Here is a 19111-nt window from a genome sequence, read left to right as displayed (position 1 = left end):
TATCAATCAACAATCAAGAAAATGCCCCACAGACATGTGGAATGGGAGAAATCCATCAATTGAAATTTGCCCTTGTAGGAGGAAACAGCCGCTTGTTGGTTCCCGGCTGCTTAGCCCCAAAATAATCACACAGAAACTGTATTAATTAAATCGCTGCTTAACTCATTAGCTCTAGCTTCTTAATGGTTAACTCTTACATATTGATTTAACCCGTTTCTATTAATCTGTGTATGGGACATGACTGTGGTTTACCGGCTAAAGTTCCGGCGTCTGTCTCCAGTGGGGCTACATGGCATCTCTCTTTAATTCCTCTCCCTTTCTCCCAGCGTTCCATTTAATTTTCCCCACATAGCTCTGTTCCCCTATAGCTCTGCTATAGGCCCAAAGCAGTTCCTTTGTTAACCAATGATATTCACAGCATCCAGAAGGGAATCCCATATCATCCTCTTCCCAGTGAATTCTAGTTTGTACCAAGCTGACCAAGACTAACCAGAAGAGAGAATAAATGTGCTTTGTTTGCACACCCATTCCCCAGCAGGAGCCCATAGTCACTGCGAGCATGGCAATGGGACTCTGATACATTCCACATTTCAAGACTCCTGCAAGAAAGGAGCTCAGGTTGCCTTGGTGCCGTGTGCACCACTAATTACAGAGGGAGGCAGCATGGAACAGACCCAAAGAACTCTGAAATGCAGTTACACGTTGGGTGCCTAGATGTGGCCCGGGAGGAGAGTGGGCATCCTGATGCATCGGTACACATCTGTCTGGGTTCTTTGTGCTGCTGGCTTGCTTCAGCTCTCGGGATCCTCTGGTTCTTATTAGTCTACGATGAACAAAACCATGTGAATATTTCAATGCAAACTTTTAACCTTTCTAAATATTCTTAAATGATCATGAAGCCCTAACATATCTGTGGCTAAGTGAGCATGTGTTTTCAAGGGAGAGTGACAGTATACCCAAGGGGGCCAAATTCTTTCTTATAGAATTGAGCTTTCCTTTTCAAGGCTTAGAGAACATGTATACAGGTGGTGCATATGCCGGACACTGCTCATCTGTGCTACTAGTGCTTGTTTCATGGGGGAATGATTAGGGAAAAAAATGCCCAAAATCTCCTTCACGGGCAAAGAAGAGGCTGTGATGGACCTCTTGCTTAGGGAAGGCACACCATGTATTATTTGTTACGGTATTTCCGATGGAAACAACGAAAAGGAATGATCTTAGGAACTTCTCAGAGTCAGACTGTTGCAGCTATAATGTGATTCTTGCACAGAACTACGTATCTCTGTCACCAGGACCTCAAGTCTCTGAGACATACAGATAGTATCTGCCTTGCTTGTTATTGGTATTTAGTTGGACAGAGACAGAAGTGAGGCTCACAGAAGCAGGGCAATATTCTCACCCTCATAATAAAGAGTGGCAAGGGGCTGAAAAGTCTAGAACCACCCTTTAAATATCAAAATCTGCGTGTTTGAGCCCTGTTCATGAACTGGCACATTTGAATGAGGTCTATCCCTACCCTTCTGGATCATCTAAGTCATGTCATGTACTTATCATCCTTGGCACTGTGTGTGCCTGCCACATAAATGATTGTTACACTGTTTCATTAGGAAATAATATAAAAGAATATCAGAACATGTTCAATGTTCAATGTTCAACAGATGTACAATGAAATATTTCTGATCCTTGCTTGTTTGAACTTAGATATAGAAGATACAGAAGGTCCTTCCATACAGGGTGGATTCTCCCAATTGGCTAGCTCTACATGTGGGATCAATTATGGATCAGAGATCATAAAGAAAAAATTGGGAGGGACATGTCACTGAAGGCTATGTTCTGGGCCTGTGCACAGCCGAGCTGTCCAGAAATGGCTTCTGGGAGTGTGATCCCTGGGACACCATTGGCATGGCCGGCAAGAAGCAGCATCTTGGAACCATGCCATGATAACACCAGAGAACCTCTTCACCCGCATCGTCCAAAGTCAGGGTGTCTACACGGTAAGAGCTCATCAACCCCTCTGTCAGGAAGTCCCGAGATCCGTGGCCCACATATCATCAATCCAGGGTCTTGTGCCTCTGAACTCCACCCAGCCCGTGTGCACTGCCATCTGCGTCTCTGCAGCAACACAGGCGTGGTCAAATGATCTGGGGTGACCATCAGCCTGCCTGGGGTAGGGGCTTCCTCTGTATCCACAGTTCCTGGGGCTGAAGAACTCCACTGAATTTTCCCGAAGCCCAGAAGTCAAGTGGCTGATTAGGTTAAGCTCGCTCCACCTGAGCACACAGCCGCCCCCACCCCCAAATCCCAGAGAGGATTGCTTTCTGTGTTCACAGGTGGGCTTCTAGCAAATGAGTAATGAGATCTCATCGCTAAATCCCTTTTCCCTAGAGGCTCTCCGGGAATCAGCTGGTCCGAGCAGAGGCCCTGTGGCCTGGGTTTTGAGACAGGTGTTGAAATTCTCCTGTCCCTGTCCCTTGCAGCCTCCCACGTGGACACAACTCCCCACTGAACCATCTTCGCCAGTGTCACTGAAGAATTGACCAACGCAGGCCACCCTTTCTCTCTGGCTTCATCAGACAAAAACCAAATAGTGCCCCCGAAAATCAAAGTGTGATTGGGAGACCTGTTCCTAAAGCATGGCTGTCTTTCAAAATCCCTTACCCTGCACATCTGCCTATCTCGGTAAACAGTGCCTACGCCGCCACCTTTGAGGCCTTGTTGGGGGCAGATTACAGGTGATGGAGCCACAACTTCTGCTTCAGGGACCATTGCCCTCTCCCAGGTGGACACCCCACCTCCACACACACACACACACACACCTGCTCCGCCATGCTCAGAAGGATAAGAAATGGGCGCTCCCTGGAGAGAGCAGCCCTGAATCACAGAAACAGAGAGAGAGAGAGAGAGAGAGAGAGAGAGAGAGAGAGAGACACTGTGAGAGAGGTACAGGGGTTGCAGAGTATAGATTTCGTTTCCTTCTGCATTTTGTTTGTAGAGGTTTTAATGACTTTGTAGTAACGATCCTTTTTATTTCTGCAATTTCAAATTCAATGATTACTCCTGACTAAAATTTCAAAGCTGGTTACGCACAATTTGTGGTGACTTGCGGTTCTATGAAAGGGGTGGTGGGGCACAGAGGGTGGCCTGCGTGTGTATTAACCAAGAAGCAGATACCATTCTTGGAAGCTTCAATCAGGTTCTTCCCTGGTGGAGGCAATGATGGGGGTGTGGCCTTTTAGCATCACAATCCACCATGAACTTGTTCGCCTTTCTCCTTACTTTGACCGTTCACTGCAGAGAGAAGGCAGCTGTTTAACCCTCTCGACCATTTACTGCTGCTGGAAGAGACAGGCAAGGACCTCTGGGAACATAGAAGTTTGGGCGCAGGTGACAAGGGCCCAGGTGAGAAGGAAGGGCATGAGGTGACTCTGCTAATGGCGTTTTACCATCCGTCCACAGGAGCCTCAGGAGTCTGGGGGCTCGCTATGGTTACCTAGGCTAAAAGAGCATGTCTGGTCATCCCAGGAGACCACCACTTATCCTGGACAATTAGACCACATAAACTGACCATATTTTGCACTAAAACCAAGGGAATTCCTGGCCCAGCTTGCCATGGCTTCCTCAGACTCCCTCGGTGAAGGAACCACAGTATGAGCAAGAGTGTCCAGTTAGCCTGGGACCTGTGGGAACTCCCCAGGACTCTGTAGGGGGGAACTCAATGCTCATGGGGTCACAGAGCAAGACACACCAAGCAGGCCACAAATTATCAAATAGGCAGTGGCAACAGTTATGGTACATTAGAGAAGGAAAAGGCAGAGTCACATGAAAGAAAAAAATCACTAGCTCGTGGTGTGCAAAGGTAGGCAGAGGAGAGAGGCTCTGGCTGCCCTGGTGAGGCCTGTGGGAGCAACAGCTCTTTACTGGGGCCCAAAGCTGTCAGGAACTGAGCAGAGTGGGGATATGGGGCAGGACTTTGTGAAGGGCTTAAGAGGCATGGTTTAAGCCCTACATACTCTTCCTTACCCTCCAAGATATGCCTGGTGGTCTCCCATGAGAAAGCTCTCTAATTCTCCCCATTTGCTGTGGCCCAGTACACCCCTCGGTACCCAGATGGGAGTGTACTCCCTCCAGGACGTCTTCTGTGTGGATCCCACTCCATCCCATCAGGCGCTCCTGGGGTATGTGTGCATGACAGTCCAAGTCAGCTAGAACACTGCCATCTATGTTTCTGCCGGGGTGAGCCTGGGTCCCCAGCAGATCTTGAGTTCCACAAGCACACTGGCATCATGCAAGGACCTCAGCGTGGCTCCCCTTGCCCCCTTGCCTGACCATGCAATGGCTGGGTGCCCTGCTCTGAGAAAAAAAATAGACAAACAAGAAGAGGAACAAAATCAAAACCATGCCACATGTGAAATCTGGTTTTCTCTTTAATTTAATTTCTTCTTTCTCTTTAGTTTAATAACACAGATTAGAAATTCACATTATGTTTTGTGTGTAGGTGTGTGTGCACATGTCTGTATGTGTGTAAGTGTGTGTGTAAGTATATCAATGTTTGCATTTATGAAGGGCAATCTGACCCACTTTACAGGTTTACAAAAAGCCCTGGAATTCTGATGAGTTTCTTCCCCACAAGGAGATTAAGAAACCAAGGTAGGAGGGTCACAAAAGAGGTGCTAGGCCCTAAACTGTCGATCTTATGCACATTTTAGTATGTTGGACCATGTTTCCATATGATCTTATTTTAAAAGCAGATGTTGCTGCGTGGATCTACAGCCACCTGGCAGCTTCAGCTACCGCTGCCATACATGACAGAGGCCTGGGGTTGGGTGAGGACTTTGCCCTTGGGGGTGAATGAAGTGTGTTGTCTTGGTGATTTAAGTTCCAGGAGTTCTTGTCCTTTGCTGTCATTAATAAGTAAAGTTGTGGGCTGGAGAGATGGCTCAGGTGGTACACTGCCCAGCTTGCAGGTATAAGGACCTGAGTGCATTCCCTGGGATCAATGGAATGAAGCCAGACATGGTGGTGCACATTTACAGTCCCAGTGCCAGGGAGGTGGAGACATGAGGCTTACTGCTCAATCATCTTAATGCAATTGGCAAGTTCCAGGCTTTCTCAAGACTGATACCTGAGACTGACCCCTCACCTCCATGGGAAAGTACACACACGTGTACTTACACTCAGCATGTGTCCCTGTATGCACTAACATAAGCGCACGAACATGAGCGCACACATGGGCACACACACACACACACACACACACACACACACACAAAGAAGTAAAACCATGCTCACAGCTTGAGTCTCCAGTTCAGGAAATGTAGTGATATTTATATTTTGTTTGTGATCTAAAATAAAGCTTGACTGAAGATCAGAGTGCAGAGCTAGCCCCTAGTTAGCCATAGCTGCCAGTGGTGGCACACACCTTTAAACCCAGCACTGGGGAGACAGAGGCAGATGAATTTCTGTGAGTTCAAGGCCACCCTGGGCTGCATGAAGTTGATCCAGTCTAAAAGAAAAACCAGAGTAAGGTGGTGGTGGCTCACACCTTTAATCCCAGTACTTGGGAGTCACACGTCTTCAATCCCAGCACTAGGGAGGTGGAGACAGGAAGGGATGTTGCTGGGAGGAGAGAGGAATATAAGGTGGGAGGAGACAGGCGCTGACCCCATTCAGTCTCAGGGTTCTTAGGGACAGGATTGCTCCTTTGGTCTGGGTATTCAGTAGAGGTAAGAACTAGTGGCTGGCTGCTCAGCTTCGCTGAACTTTCAGCACTAACCTCTGTATCTGACTGAGGGGTTTTATTATTAAGACCAATTAGAATTTGCGCTACACCAGTGTGTTTCTCACGAGCCACCCAGGAAGGAAAGATGCAAGCATGGGTCATAGTGCTTTAAACACGAAAGGTCTTACCTAGAAAAGAGTTCACCCATGAAAGCTGAAGTACCTGCCAAGGATGTGATGCCTTCGGGTAGAAACTTGGGGGAAAGGCAGCCAGCAGTTAGCGCTAAAGTTTTAGGGTCCTCCTCCAGCTTGGCAGAGCAGTTGTGTTTGAGTGGGGATGCATGCAGTTTATGTGTCCCTGTGCCTTCCTGGGAAGAGTGGAGCCCCAGGAGTGTCTGAGTGGAAGGAGATCTGGATTCGCCCTGTGATCCTGTGGGGTCCGTACCTGGACTAAGTCCTGGGGACTGGGCTGTGTGGATCTCGAGGGATGCACCCAGACTGGGAGGCGTTTAGCCAAGAATCCTAACATGATTAAAAGAACGCCGGATTGCCTTTCATGGACACATACATATTTACTCTAAGTGACAGCAGAAGGAGACCAGGGAGATAATTGAAGGACTGTGAAGATCAAACAGCTAGAGGATTTGCTTTCTCTGGTGCAAGGGTCTAGGGTTGCAAAATCAGAACAAATGCACAATGCTAAAATGCCGTTTGCCTGGCAGAAAGGCTTTTCATTTTTTTTTTTAACAAGGAAATTATTTTCGTCAGAAGAACTTGGATTTAGGGGATGATTCAGTGTCTGGTCTTAGGAACTGTCAGCAATGCTTTGGGGAGAGAGTAACCATGTGTGGGGAAGGGGGGCTTGGAAGGCGTGCCGTCATCTACTCCCCCATTGCTCACTGCGTGCACATGGCAGGAAGAGTCTCCACTCCTGCAGATCGAGCACACGTTCTCTAAGCAGAGCCTTAGAAAGAGGGAAGCAGGGTCCCTAGATGTCTCAGATCCCTGACAAGATACAGAATATCTCCTCGGAAGGAGCCCGGCCTGAGCCCAAAGCTGCGAATTTAACGATAGTCAAGGAATAGGGGGAAGAAGTCAGACAGATGATGGAGAGGAAAAAGAATACCATCTCCGGGATTAGGGAGATGACCCAGCAGATAAAGGCATGCGCTGCCAAGCCCAGTGACCTGAGTTCTAGCCTTAGAAACTAATGGAAGAATAGGATTGACTCTATGGGTTGTGTACGCTGTGTATAAGTACATACATGGACACACACACACACATGCAAAATAAAGGATATCATGCTTAATATTTTAAGGTTTTAAGCAAGACTGTCACGTTATTCTCTCAAGCAAACATCTGCTAAGCTAAACCGGTTGTTGTCTTAAAAACAGAGGGTGCTACTAAAACTTTGTTCAAAACCCTATATTTCCATTTTACTTCACATGTGATTCTATAACTTAGGGAATGTGAGAGTGGACGACAAAGACATGGTGCTGTAAGAAAACGAACCGTGTTCAGACATCTTAAGGCTGAGCAGGAATTAAAGAAGGCTGGGAGCTAGGAGCGTGTGGTAAAGCAGAGCCTCGGGAGAGCAGAGCCCACTGCAGGAACCGAAGCAGTCCTAACATGGCTGCGGGGCCCAGAGTTATAGGTACAGAAACCTGAGACACAGTCATCGCGGCTACCCCATCATCAAGGGCACTGCTGGTAAGTCGCCGAAAAGTGACTGTGGAATGTCGGCATCACGCCCCCACCCCAAGATTCAGGAAACAGCAAGGAAAACATGGAAGAACCAGTGTAAGAGCCAGAGAATCAGGAAAGATGGCTCAGTGGTTAAGAGCACTGGCTAGTCTTCCAGAGGACCGAGGTTCCAGAGGACACAAAATAGCAACGTGGAGTCTTTGTGGGAGTTGGATGGCATCTCAAGACAACTGTCATGGAGATGACGGCAAGGCTTGGCACCTATGCAGAAGCACTTCGAAAGACCTGGTTGGCGAAGCTCAGGGGTCAGATGGATCTCCAAGAGATCGCATAACCAATTACTACACGACTTTTCAGTGGCCCAAGAAAAGCCTTGAGCGACACCAGCATCTGGTGGCAGGTGGGAGACGGTCTCAGAAGGGAAACAGAGAACGAAAGAAACAAGGAAGAAGTGGAGATCCAGGGGCACTCAGGAGGCCCCAGCAGGATTGGGAATGCTTCTGGAGGGGACTATGATGGGACATGGAGTGGCACTCTGCCCTTTGTTGGTGCAGCTGTTGGAAGGGCTCAGAGAAGGGAGGAAGATGTGGAGAAGGAGGCAGTCTTTATGTTTTGTCTTGGAGACTAAGCAGGCATTTTCTGGAAATGAAAAGTCATACCAACCCAGAGAGCGGTGAGCGCAAAGTCATCCAGTCATGACCCACCATGACATGCTTCCAGGACAAGAAAGGATTCCACACTGTAGATCCAAAGGGTTTGTGGGACCGGATACCTGAGACACGAGATGCCGGGGGATTTGGTCCAGAGCCCTGTGTTAAAAAGCTCAGATTTATAAAGTCATGGGTAGAGAGAGTCTTAGACCATGCTGAGGAGGGGAGGAAAGGTGTTCCTTCCTTTATGTGGAAGGGATCCCTACCAAATACTCCAGACACTACAGAACAATGAGTTGAGGATATATATTTAGCTTAGCGGATCTAAAATCCTTGAGATCTGAATGAAGTGGGCTCCACCACGGGGATCGACTAAAAGCAGGAATCTCTGATGACATCTTGATGTGGTCCCCAGGCATCTGTCATGTGACAATATTCCAGGGAAGAAGTGAGAAAAACACCCCAGGTATGGAACTGGTGATAAACAAGAATGAACCGATGAGCTTTATTGGAATATACGATACTTACAGGAATATGGGCGAGGGATTACTTAGAGGGGCATAATGACTCAAAGGCAGCTCTGGTGGATCCAAAGCCCACCCCAGTGTGGGTAAAAGCTCACAAGGCTGGGAACCTGAAGCACACTGGGCAGCCTACAGGAAGCTCAACAGGTTGAACAGTGTACTATTTTGGTTGCTTAGTTAGACTGAGCCTTGTCAAGGCAGTGTGGCTGATTTTTGTTGCTTCTAGGGAGTTTGGCTGCTCTCAAGCTCTTCCGGAAGCCTTGGGGAGAGCCTCTTCTAAGCAATTTAGCTTGTTCAGGAGACTCTGAACAGTTCTCACTGTTGAGAGGGAGGGGCCTAGTGAATCTGGTCAGTTTCAGGAACCTCCTGAAGCTAATTTGAATTGTATACTTCCTAACTTAACGAGCTTCACTACAGGATGGAGTATTTCATCTCTTGAAGACCCTGTGGTTTTACCTTCTTGTAAGCAATTCTGTCCTGAAACACCATTGTTTCACCTTCCTTTTTCATCTTATGATTTTAGTCAAGGAGGAACCTGCTATACAACAGCCTCTGGGTGGAAGGCAGTGCTTTCCAAGACAATGGAAGCTTTGCTCGGCCCTTGTTTAGAAACACAGAAACCTTATCATTGCTGTGGCCAATGTCAGTGCCAGGGCTGCTGGGTGACAGATAAGTCACACAACTTCAGATTTCTGAACCCTCATCCTGGACTATGTTTTCTGGTCACACATAGCATGTGACATTCAATACGATTGAGTCCCCACTGGACCCTCATGAAACTCTTGTCTCAGAGGGTTGACCTCAAACATTTTACAAGGAGAGTGTACTCTCTTCTCCCATTATTTGGGTTGTACTTGTGGGTTCAGACAATGCCTACACTGTATCTAAGCAAGCCTATGCCAGGGAATGAAGCAAATGGACAGTCCAACAGATGGTTAGCCACAAGGAAGTCTTGAATTCTTATTGACGGGCCATGGTTTCTGGCTGTTTATTCATCTCTTTCCACCACAGTAATATGAAGGAGGCGTCTGATCTGCCCCGTGGGATTCTGGGAGATCCTGGGAAGGGAGTGAGGAGTGAGGAATGCTTGTGTAGGATTACTGACATCTTGACTTTCTGGGAAACAGCAAGTCTAATTCCCAGTAAAATGTCATTAGAATTTGCCAGGTCCTCCGACAGGGAGAATGAAAAGCCCTTCCTAGAAGTTCGTCATGCTGTGTGGTTTCTGAGACATTCTAAGGACTTTGCAGAGAAATATAACATTGTGATACGATTTGGGGACTAATATTAATTTCCCTGCTCCATCAAACATGTGGTCTGTCTTTAAACAGAAGTAAACTGCAAAGCCCAGCATGATTTTTTTTTTTAAAATAACGCCCGTGAGAACAGGGGATCTGAGGATTGCCCAGCCTGAGTTCCATCCTTCTACTGCATAGTCCTGTATCCTCAGGGACCTCGTTTCTGTACACAAAGCCCGATTTTGTTGCCTGTACAATGAGGCTAATGTAGAATGTTCCTCCTAGGTTTGTCAGGAGCCTTTTTTGACTTCCTCAAGCTTGAGCACTTAGCATTGTGCCCAGCACGGTAGGAGTAAGCCATGATCGCGGCTCTCTTCCTCAGGCGCGGGACGCACCGCAGCTAAGCTGTGGCCTAAACGACCTCTCCTTTCCTCTCCCCTCGCTGAATGGACTAAATGGCTCCGGTGGAGCACATTCTTCCAGAGTGGTTTGTTTGCCCACCAAGCTCTTCAGTGTCTGGGGCAGTCATTTCTAGTAGCAGTTAAATGTCTGTGGCCCTGAACTTTGCGGGGAGACGATCGGCGAGTCGAACGATTAGGTGTTGAAGTGTGCAGCAAAGAGAACTCCAGTCCTTTCTTGTGATAATTGAAGTCATTTCAATTCATTTCCTTCTGGGTTGGACAGAGACATGTTTGCAATAGTGAGCAAGTCTTGAGGGAATCCATTGACCTGAGCAGTCATATAATGCGCGAAGTTAATGGACAAAAAATGATATTCATCTTCAGTTTATAATAGCATTTTCACCACGGCACCTAAGCGCAGAGGTGGCGGGTATGCATTGGAGCAGCAGCCGCTCCACTGGCGGATGCATGACCTTTGTTGTATCTAACAATTATTGGATCTATGGTGAAATAAAATAAAAACCAACACAAGTTTTGACACTAAGATAATAAATTATAAATTATGGAAGTCAACGCCACCGAGGATCTTGTAAACAACAGGCTGGTCTCTTAGCAACAGCCTAAGGAGAGAGCAGTTGTTGGTAGCGAGGGAGCTGATAGAATTTGTTGTGTTGTGTTTCTGCCGAGGACCAGAAGGCACAGTTTAGCACCTGCCTCCGGTCCCCTTTCTGCCCAGGCCTTCTCTACCCAGTCGCCAGCAGTAGCCCCAAATCTCTCCTGGTATTTAAGCTGCTCTGTCACCCAAATCTAGCGACAAGAATCCAAGGAGAAAACAAACAGTATCAGGTACAAGGAGAAAAGATGCAGCGTGGCTTCTTTCTGCCTTGGCAGAAGAGGCTTCATTTTCCGACAGCAGGTAGTGGTGACTAGACAGGCGCAGAACTGGCCAAAACACAACGAATGAGTGTCCCGGGCTCAGCATTAAGCAGGACATCTGTAGCACGTCCTCTGAGACACAGGGAATGTTATGGGAAAAGAGAGGGGCAGGATAATATTAAATGGAGAATAAGGAGGGTGCGATGATGTGACATTCTGTCTTCTGCATAAGTCATGGCCATGTAGCCAGGAACACACAGCAGCTATAGCTACAATGCCTTCATACCTTAGACACGGAGGAAGGAAGGCCTGAGGGGGACGAAAGGGTCTTCGGGAGCAGGAGGGGATAAGAGAGGGCATGGAGGGATTAGGCTCATAGAGCAGTGCATGCATGTGTGCAATTGTCAATAATAAAATCCAAAGAAGTAGGTCAAAGGAAGTCAAGAAGAGCGGTGCTGTGAGGGTATCAGGGTTTATGTGGGATGGTTATGGGTAGATAGATTCTCATTTGACACTGTCTCAAATGATAACTCCAAACAGGGCTGGGGGGGGGGCGGGCTCTGTCTTCCCTACCCCCGACTCCCTTTGGCTTTTAAAATCTCACTTAGAGTGGTTGTCATGAAGGAAAGGAGACAAGAGTTTGACAGTGTGCCAAAATGGTTTATTTTTAAATGTTGTTCCCAAAAGCAGTGGAATATTAAGTTGGAGCAAATGTTGCTCAGAAGACTGAAGGGTTTGTGGTCACAAGACAGCCAAGGAGCGGCGATGGGCGTGAAGGTTCGCAGGCGTTAATTAATAAAGTCAAGGGACCGCAGGATCGGTCACCTGGAAGTGGTTTTTCAAGTCTGAGTGTGAGATTGCGTGAGTGCTGTGTCTTCCAACTGCAGGGCATTTTCAGGGTCTGAGTGGGAAGGGAGATTTGCTTTAATTAATTAGATGTCTACCTCGGGCATCTTCCCTCGGTGGTTTAGACAATCACCTGCCCACAAGTGAGGAACGGGATTGTGTATGTTCTCTTGGAATGAGTTTTTCTTAGGCTCCGTGTCTGGTAAGAAATAGCCAATTCTTCATTATCTGGCCCACAATGGAGGCGCTCGTGCTAAACTAACTTAGACTACTCTCAAGAAAAATACCAGCACCTGAGGTCAGACCATCTGCATTCTGAATTACAAACTTGTATGGTTTATTGTTTCATAAAAGCTTAGGCCGCCTCCATCATAACTTCTTAAGATTCACGTGGCATGTCATTTTCAACTTTTTGTATAGATTAATTTGCCATTTGGAAGGAAAGGGAGCATTCGCTGGTGTTCCCCAGGGTCTCATTTTCCCCCAGCTCCTCTGATGTCAGGAATGAGCAGGAGCTCTGACTTCCAAACTGATTAGTTCCCATCCAGAGGATTCTGAGTCTATTTGTGTTCAGAGCAGCTCTGCTGGGAGGAAATTCTACCTGGGCTGAGGCCCTGGCCCCATGGGGACAGGGCTTTGAGTTAGTGAGCTACTCGTGAGGGACCCATGGGTCAGAGCCATTCCACAAACACAGAGCCAGTACTTCCAGCTACGAGGCAGTGATGGCACGCTTACCCCATTCTCCAGATGAAGCCACGGAGGTCAGGCCAGACAGTCACATACCCGCGCCTGATGCCTGGATTCAGTGCAGAAAGGAATAGCTTCGGAAGCCGTGCCTTCTCTACCACAGTGCCCTCCCTGCATTATAGGTCAATGCCAGGCTCCCAGATTAATTCTCCTTGGCCCCCTAACTGTCAAATCCTTCATCCCCTCTTTCTCCTCCTACTTCATTTTCTTCTTCCAAAGTAAAGTTTCAAGGGCAGTCCCATTCCTGCTCCGAAGAATACGTTCCTTCCTCACAAGCATCTTAGGCTTTACTTTCAGACCTGCGTTTTCAGTCTCTACAGTGAAGTCTTTCTATACAGGTAGGTCCAACACTTCCTTCCTCTTTAATTTGTTTAGAACCTGTGCACACTTTGAGGAAGTAAAAAGCACCTGAATTTTTTGGATTGTTTCGTTTCCCTTATCGTGACCCGATACGGTGGAGAACAGTGCTAAGCTGTGAATTTTCTCCCTTCTTTTCTGTCTAAAACCCACCGAGGCATACTTTGCCAAAGCCTTACACGCTTGAAGCAGGCGAAGTTGAAGCCCAGAGCCCTTATCTCACACTCTAGGCAGTTCTAGTCAAATCTGAGCTCAGCAAAACCACACTTTCTCCTTTCACTGTTGCACTGAAATCCTGCATTCCCTTTGGAAGTCACCCAATGACCCGTGTGGTCACTGCGATTGGAGTGAGGACCCGGAACACGATCAAAGCATGTGGGGTGACTCTCACTGGCAGGGGAATGATTGCCAGCTCAGGCCCTTGGAGGAAGTGCAGGCAGTTTCTCCTCCCAAGAGTCCTGGTTTGTACTGATGCTGGGACGGAGATCACGCCTAGTACCCAGAGGCCCTAAAGTCCCACCTCACTGGCTCCCCCGATCCTACCTGCATCTGGGAAGAAGTGGCTGTCTAGACCTGGTGGTCGACTTCCACGGGGTGATGGGCCCAGGTCCTTCCTGGTGCCTCACCCTGTGGAAAGTGCCTGACCATGCAGCACCTCCGGGCATTCGCCCCACAATGCAGTGCTGATCTGGCAGCCGCTCAGCTGAAGACTAAACAGTTGGCCCTGTTTCAACACGGCTGCCAAGATTTGGCAACCGGAGAGTCGCAGGGAAGCATCAGACTGCTAAACCCTTTCACATTTTTAATTAGATCCACACACCCATGTCTTTGAGCTATCATAAATATACAGATGACATAGAGAACATTATTCAGGGTTAATAAAAAAAAAGAGGAAGCAAACTGTACTAGGGTGTATCTTATCTTTGGAAAATAATTTATAATTCATTTGGGGGCTAAGGGAGAAGAAGAGAGGGTGTGGATATTTGTGTTCCTAGAGTCAGGGCTGAGGTGTGACTATGTCCTTAAATCTGGCCACACAGGTCTCTGCACACAGGATTCTGGTTGGGCTTTGGGAGCTTGACCAGAAGAGGGCATTCTTGTCAGGGATCAGTCTGCAACCAGCCCCAAACAGAGGGTACAATGTGTGTATGACAAGCAGTCCTTGAAGACACCCTGCCTCCTTTCCTTGGTGAGAGTTGCAGAGCTGCAGCGTTTGTGCCCTGGTCCTAAAAAAGCAACGGCTTACACAGTCAGCATTGCTGTAGGGATTCTAGCCTTGTGTCTCGTTCTCTGTGCTGCCTTGAACGTCCTTCCAGATGTTCCTCCTTCTCCTTCTTCTTCTGAGTCTCATGCCTCAAAAAGCCCCATTGCTCCCCTACATGTGATCTTTCCTGCCCTCGGCTCCCATGGGATTGGCTGTAGAAAGGAGAGAAGATGCTGGAACCTGAGTTTGATGTTCGGGCCTGTGGGGTCAAGACGCCTGTTTCCAGTCTTTCTCCTGGAAGAACTGCTGATCTCACAGCTCGGTTCGGGGTCCAAATCAGACCACATGCACAGGGCTCATACTACAGGGCACACCTAACATGGCTGCTTTTCTTATGGTTGTTGTTGTTGCTGTTAAGATCCAGGGTATCTCACGTGCCTCTCAGAGGCTCAGCTATGAAACATAAGCAGTGACTGCATGGGGTCTTCCTTGCCTGCCCCATTTCCATCCATGCCTCTCAGGCCTGCCATCAGCTGAGGAGTATGACCAAGCCAGACAGTGCATGTTCAAGGAAGGGCTAAAGCATGTGACCTGCCAGGAGAGAAGCCTCTCTGGTTTTTCCTTCATGAGAGGCCAGTTTATAACCAGAACCATTGCTGTCACCAGTCCAGGACTATGCCAAGGCCTCCAGTGCCCTTGTCTGAGGTAGGCATCTTGTAGCTATCTCTTCCCCAAACATCCACTGCTACAGAGAGGACTCACAGCCCACTGCAGCCCTTCAGCCATATTCAGTCTCCACCCTCTCCTGGTGGGGGACTTATTTTTGCCATATAGTTATTTTTGCCACAGGCCTTGGAAAAAGATGGGCTTACCCCGTGGTACATCCTTTCCACATTTCCAGCAAATAGGATTCCCAGACACACTGGGGTGACCCAGTCCAGTTAAGTGAGCTGTAGACAGCTCTGAGGCCTTTCAGTAACCGCCACAATGAAGGGCAGACCATGGCTGCTGGAACTTCTCAATTTTTCTACAAGCTCATTCAATTCTCCTACTGCCTCGCTTCCTTCTCCCCAGAAACTTGTCTCACTGACTCTGGGGACTTACCTTTAACTGAGAGAACCCGGAATATATAAACAGATCTCACACTCACACTCACACACTCTACACGTATGTGCCTCGCCCAAGGAGTGCATCTCGGTAGGGCAGCACATGTAGGCTGTTCCTGTCATCTTGAGCTGCTATAACAAAATGGGACTGGCTTAATGATTAAACCACAGAAGCTTATCTTCTTATTCTCTGGGAGGCTGACAAGTCCAAGGCCAAGCTCTCAGCCTAATTTGTGATGAGGGCTCTCTGCTCCTGCCTCGGCCTTTGCTTGGTGCACATCCCTGAGGAGACAGAGAGTGCTGCGTTGTCTCATTCACAGACACTGATCCAGTCATATGGGAACTGTGCCCTCATGGACATATTTAGCCTCAGCTTCTTCCTTCAAGGGCCCATCTCCAAGGACAGTTCAGCTGGAGTTCAAGTTTTGCCCTGTGAATTTGGAAAAAAACAGAGTTTTCATGTCTAGTAAAGGATGCATTAGTCTGTGATGGGTCGCCCTCTCTGTTCACTCTCGGCCATGTGTCCTCCTAGTGGTGGGCAGTCAGTGTCTACTGTGAATGGCCTCACCAGCCCTGTGTTATCAGTGTTTCAGCTTTACTGCCCATATAATATCTTTAGTGTCATCTTGGGGCATCTGGGTGTAAAATCATCCCAGGGCACACAGGGCCCTGTGACTGGTGCCCACCTTCTGTGCGTCTTCTGCCTTGAAACCCCTCATCTCATTAGTTAGGAGGTGGATGTCAGCTCCAGAAAGGAAGAGATGTACACGGAAGACACGCCTCTGGTGGCTCCCAGGAGTGCGACTTTGGGCAGCTCAGTGACCTTGAGTCTAGGGTCTTCTGCAAATGTAAACCATTTGATGCATGGACATGGACTCCCACGGGGCCTCTAGAGAATTCTCTTATAAAATGGTCCCCCTCTTCCTTTTGTCTTACTAAGAGGTTGAACTCTGGAATTGTCAGAAGTAATTAAACCTTGGCAGTTTCATCCCGTTCTGGCTAACAAGTGATAAACCTGGGCAGATGTGGGGTTTTTGTTTAAGTCTTTGCTGTGTGGTCCTGAACATCCCCAAGAGAATGTTCCACAGCCAGAGTGGAAAGCAGCATTGAGAAAACAGAGGTGGAGGGCGTGGAGATGCATGAAGCAACAGCTGGCCCAGATGTCTCCCACCACAGGGAACGGTGTCTGCTGGGAAGGGTGGAGAAATTAGAGCTGGGAGTTCTGCAGAGGATGGGGTCGCAGGACAAACGCTACACCTGTTTTATGGGGTGTCAAGGAGAAAACGAGCAGGGATTCAATCCCAGCTCTTCCAAAAAGAAATGTGGAATCTTGGGCAAATCACTCATCCTTGTATAAAAATGATTTCATCTCCCCAAGGACAGCTCCAGGAGGCACCCAGTCTTTTGGGGGATCCATCTCTGTACTATTTTTGCTGCGACTGAGCTAGGGAATACTGAAAAAATGCAAAGCAGCAGAATTCCAGGAGCCTAAATCTTCCTAGGTCCAACTTGAAATTACACTAAGGGGATTGTGCCAGGGCACTGGTGGGTACCCCCAGAGCAAGCTGTTATCATTCCCCCAACCAGTGCTACAAGAATTAGAGAGATTATCACAATCCCCCACTCCTCGTTACAGGTACCATTTTCTAAAGGTAAGCCTAGGAATTCCCTGGGTGGAAAGTCAATAGAGGGTGGGGAATATTACTATACCTGAAAATTAGTTTCCCTTATACCCAATAATCAAAGGATTAAAATGCCCCATGCAAACTTCAAGGCCACAGTACAGATATTCCTTGGCTTTTAATTCAAGGTTAAGTTATAAACAGTCCACTACAGTTGAAAACAATGTATATCAAAGTATACCCAAACTCTCAGATATCATCACTGAACCTAGATTACTTCATTCAATTTGTGTATTTCTGTGTGCTCGTGTGCGGATGTACAAGCATATGCATCCATGTGGTCATCAGAGGTCAGTCTCGAGCATCATTCTTTGTGACACCTTCTACTTTGCTTTTTGAGACAGGGTCTCCCATTGGGGCTGTAACTCCCCTGTCTCTGCCTCCCCAGTGGTGCAAATCTAAGCCCATCCACCACACCAGCTCAGATTTCTAAGCCTGGGCAGCAGGCACTTCACCAACTTAAATATCTCCCCAACCCGCCGTAAGCTACTTGCGCTATACTCACCTTAGTCAAAATCTTGGCAAAACTGCCTCGCAAGAAGTTGACTTCACAGAAACAGTGTCCGATGCCTTCTGTGACCTGGTGACTCCTGTGTTGTCACCGCATCGCCTTGTCAGTGGGTACCCACGATCCGAGAACCATCTGTCGGTCCTCTGCTAGCGGAAGGAGGTGGGGCTCTCCTCATCTTTACCTTGAGCCAGAACAAAACACTGTCCAATCCTTTACTCTCTGTGCTGTGATGAGCCCTGAACCAGATACAAGGAAGAGCCAGCAAGGTAATAGGGACAAGCTTTATTGCCTGCGTCCACGCAGACGGAAAGGAGGACAGGCTGCATCAGGCATCACTGGTACCAGTGGAGGGAGGGTAGAGGGGGACTAATGTGTGGATCTGGAGCACCAATGCCCAGTAGAAGCATCACCAAATGTGGTGCCAACAATACAGCCCCTCACGGCTTAGCAATCTTAGCATGCATCCGTCCACTCATTCGTCCACAGACTCCGTGTCGTTCACAACTTGTAAAGAGTAGAAGAAGCAGAATGTTAGTCTCCTCCTCCTCTTCTGATTCTAGAGCTGAGCTCAAAATGCATTCGCACATATGCGGAAAATGCAAACAAAGAAACTGTCTTTGTTTTTGTTTTCCATGTAGCTCATCTCTGAGTTTCCTTCAAGGGAGGAAGGGTTTACTGAGCTGACATGGGATGTGCTCAAACAAACCATGGCCAGGTATAGACGTTCAGTTGCACAAAAGACACTGACCTGAGCGCCCATTTGCCTCTGTTTTCTGGCAACCAAGGCAATGGGAAATGAAAAATGCAATGGACTATAAACTTTTGTCCTATTTCTGTTTTGTTTTTAAGAAAAGAGGATGTGGAAAGCAAATCCCCTGGGGAGATCTAGTGAGTCTGGTGGACAAAGTCCAAAATGCAAGTCTGCAGAATGTGTACCTAGTCTCCTTTGGTGAGTTCCCATGATGATGCAATGAAACTCAAAGTTGTAGCACAGTACAACTTAATGGAGGTGATTTGGCAAGAGGCTGGACAATGTGGCCCAAGCCTATGGACTTCCACAGATCTAACCTCATACAAGAACCCAATGTAGCAACTTAAGTGAAGCACAAGGCTTGGGCTCCTGAGGTCACAGTCATTTGCTAGCAACATCCTTACCCAGGAAAGGGGGGTTTAACTTAAGAAGTGACTGCCCTGCCCATCACTCTCTTTGACCATGAAGGAGATCAGGCCCTGCCGTTGCAAGGCTTCCTGAGGCTTTACATGCTCCACCAAGGAGACTTTTACCTGCCCCAGCTGCCTGGTAAAGTGTCTGTATCACTTTTGACACCTGTGAACCACGATAGAGTTTCAGAATCTCCCCCAGGTTAAGAACTCTCCCAGTCTAAGGACTTCTGGGAAAATTCTATTGCATCCTATCAAGATCAAATAACCCCATCCTTGTGATCCTCCTCTCTGGGGTATCTCAGTTTGGCTTCGTGAGCACGTGACTTTGCCAAACCTTGACTCTCTTCTGCCAGGCTGCAGAAGAAATGTGGAACACTGGGATG

The 19111-nt window shown here is 47.9% G+C and overlaps 1 long non-coding RNA gene across 1 annotated transcript; it reads right to left on the bottom strand.

The window, feature by feature from the left end:
* Window positions 1–11750: 11750 nt before the first annotated feature.
* On the bottom strand, window positions 11751–13724 carry LOC146892482 (uncharacterized). The gene is made up of 3 exons (XR_015004361.2): window positions 13605–13724; window positions 12693–12753; window positions 11751–12012 (listed from the first exon to the last, which is right to left on the bottom strand). It is a non-coding gene; the product is annotated as an uncharacterized LOC146892482 (long non-coding RNA).
* Window positions 13725–19111: the final 5387 nt, after the last annotated feature.

This window comes from Myodes glareolus, chromosome 11 (genome assembly GCF_982192425.1).
Source record: "Myodes glareolus chromosome 11, mMyoGla1.1, whole genome shotgun sequence".
Classification (NCBI taxonomy): domain Eukaryota; kingdom Metazoa; phylum Chordata; class Mammalia; order Rodentia; family Cricetidae; genus Myodes; species Myodes glareolus.
Note: the sequence above shows the minus strand (reverse complement) of the source record. Positions and strands in the feature narration are given on the sequence as shown.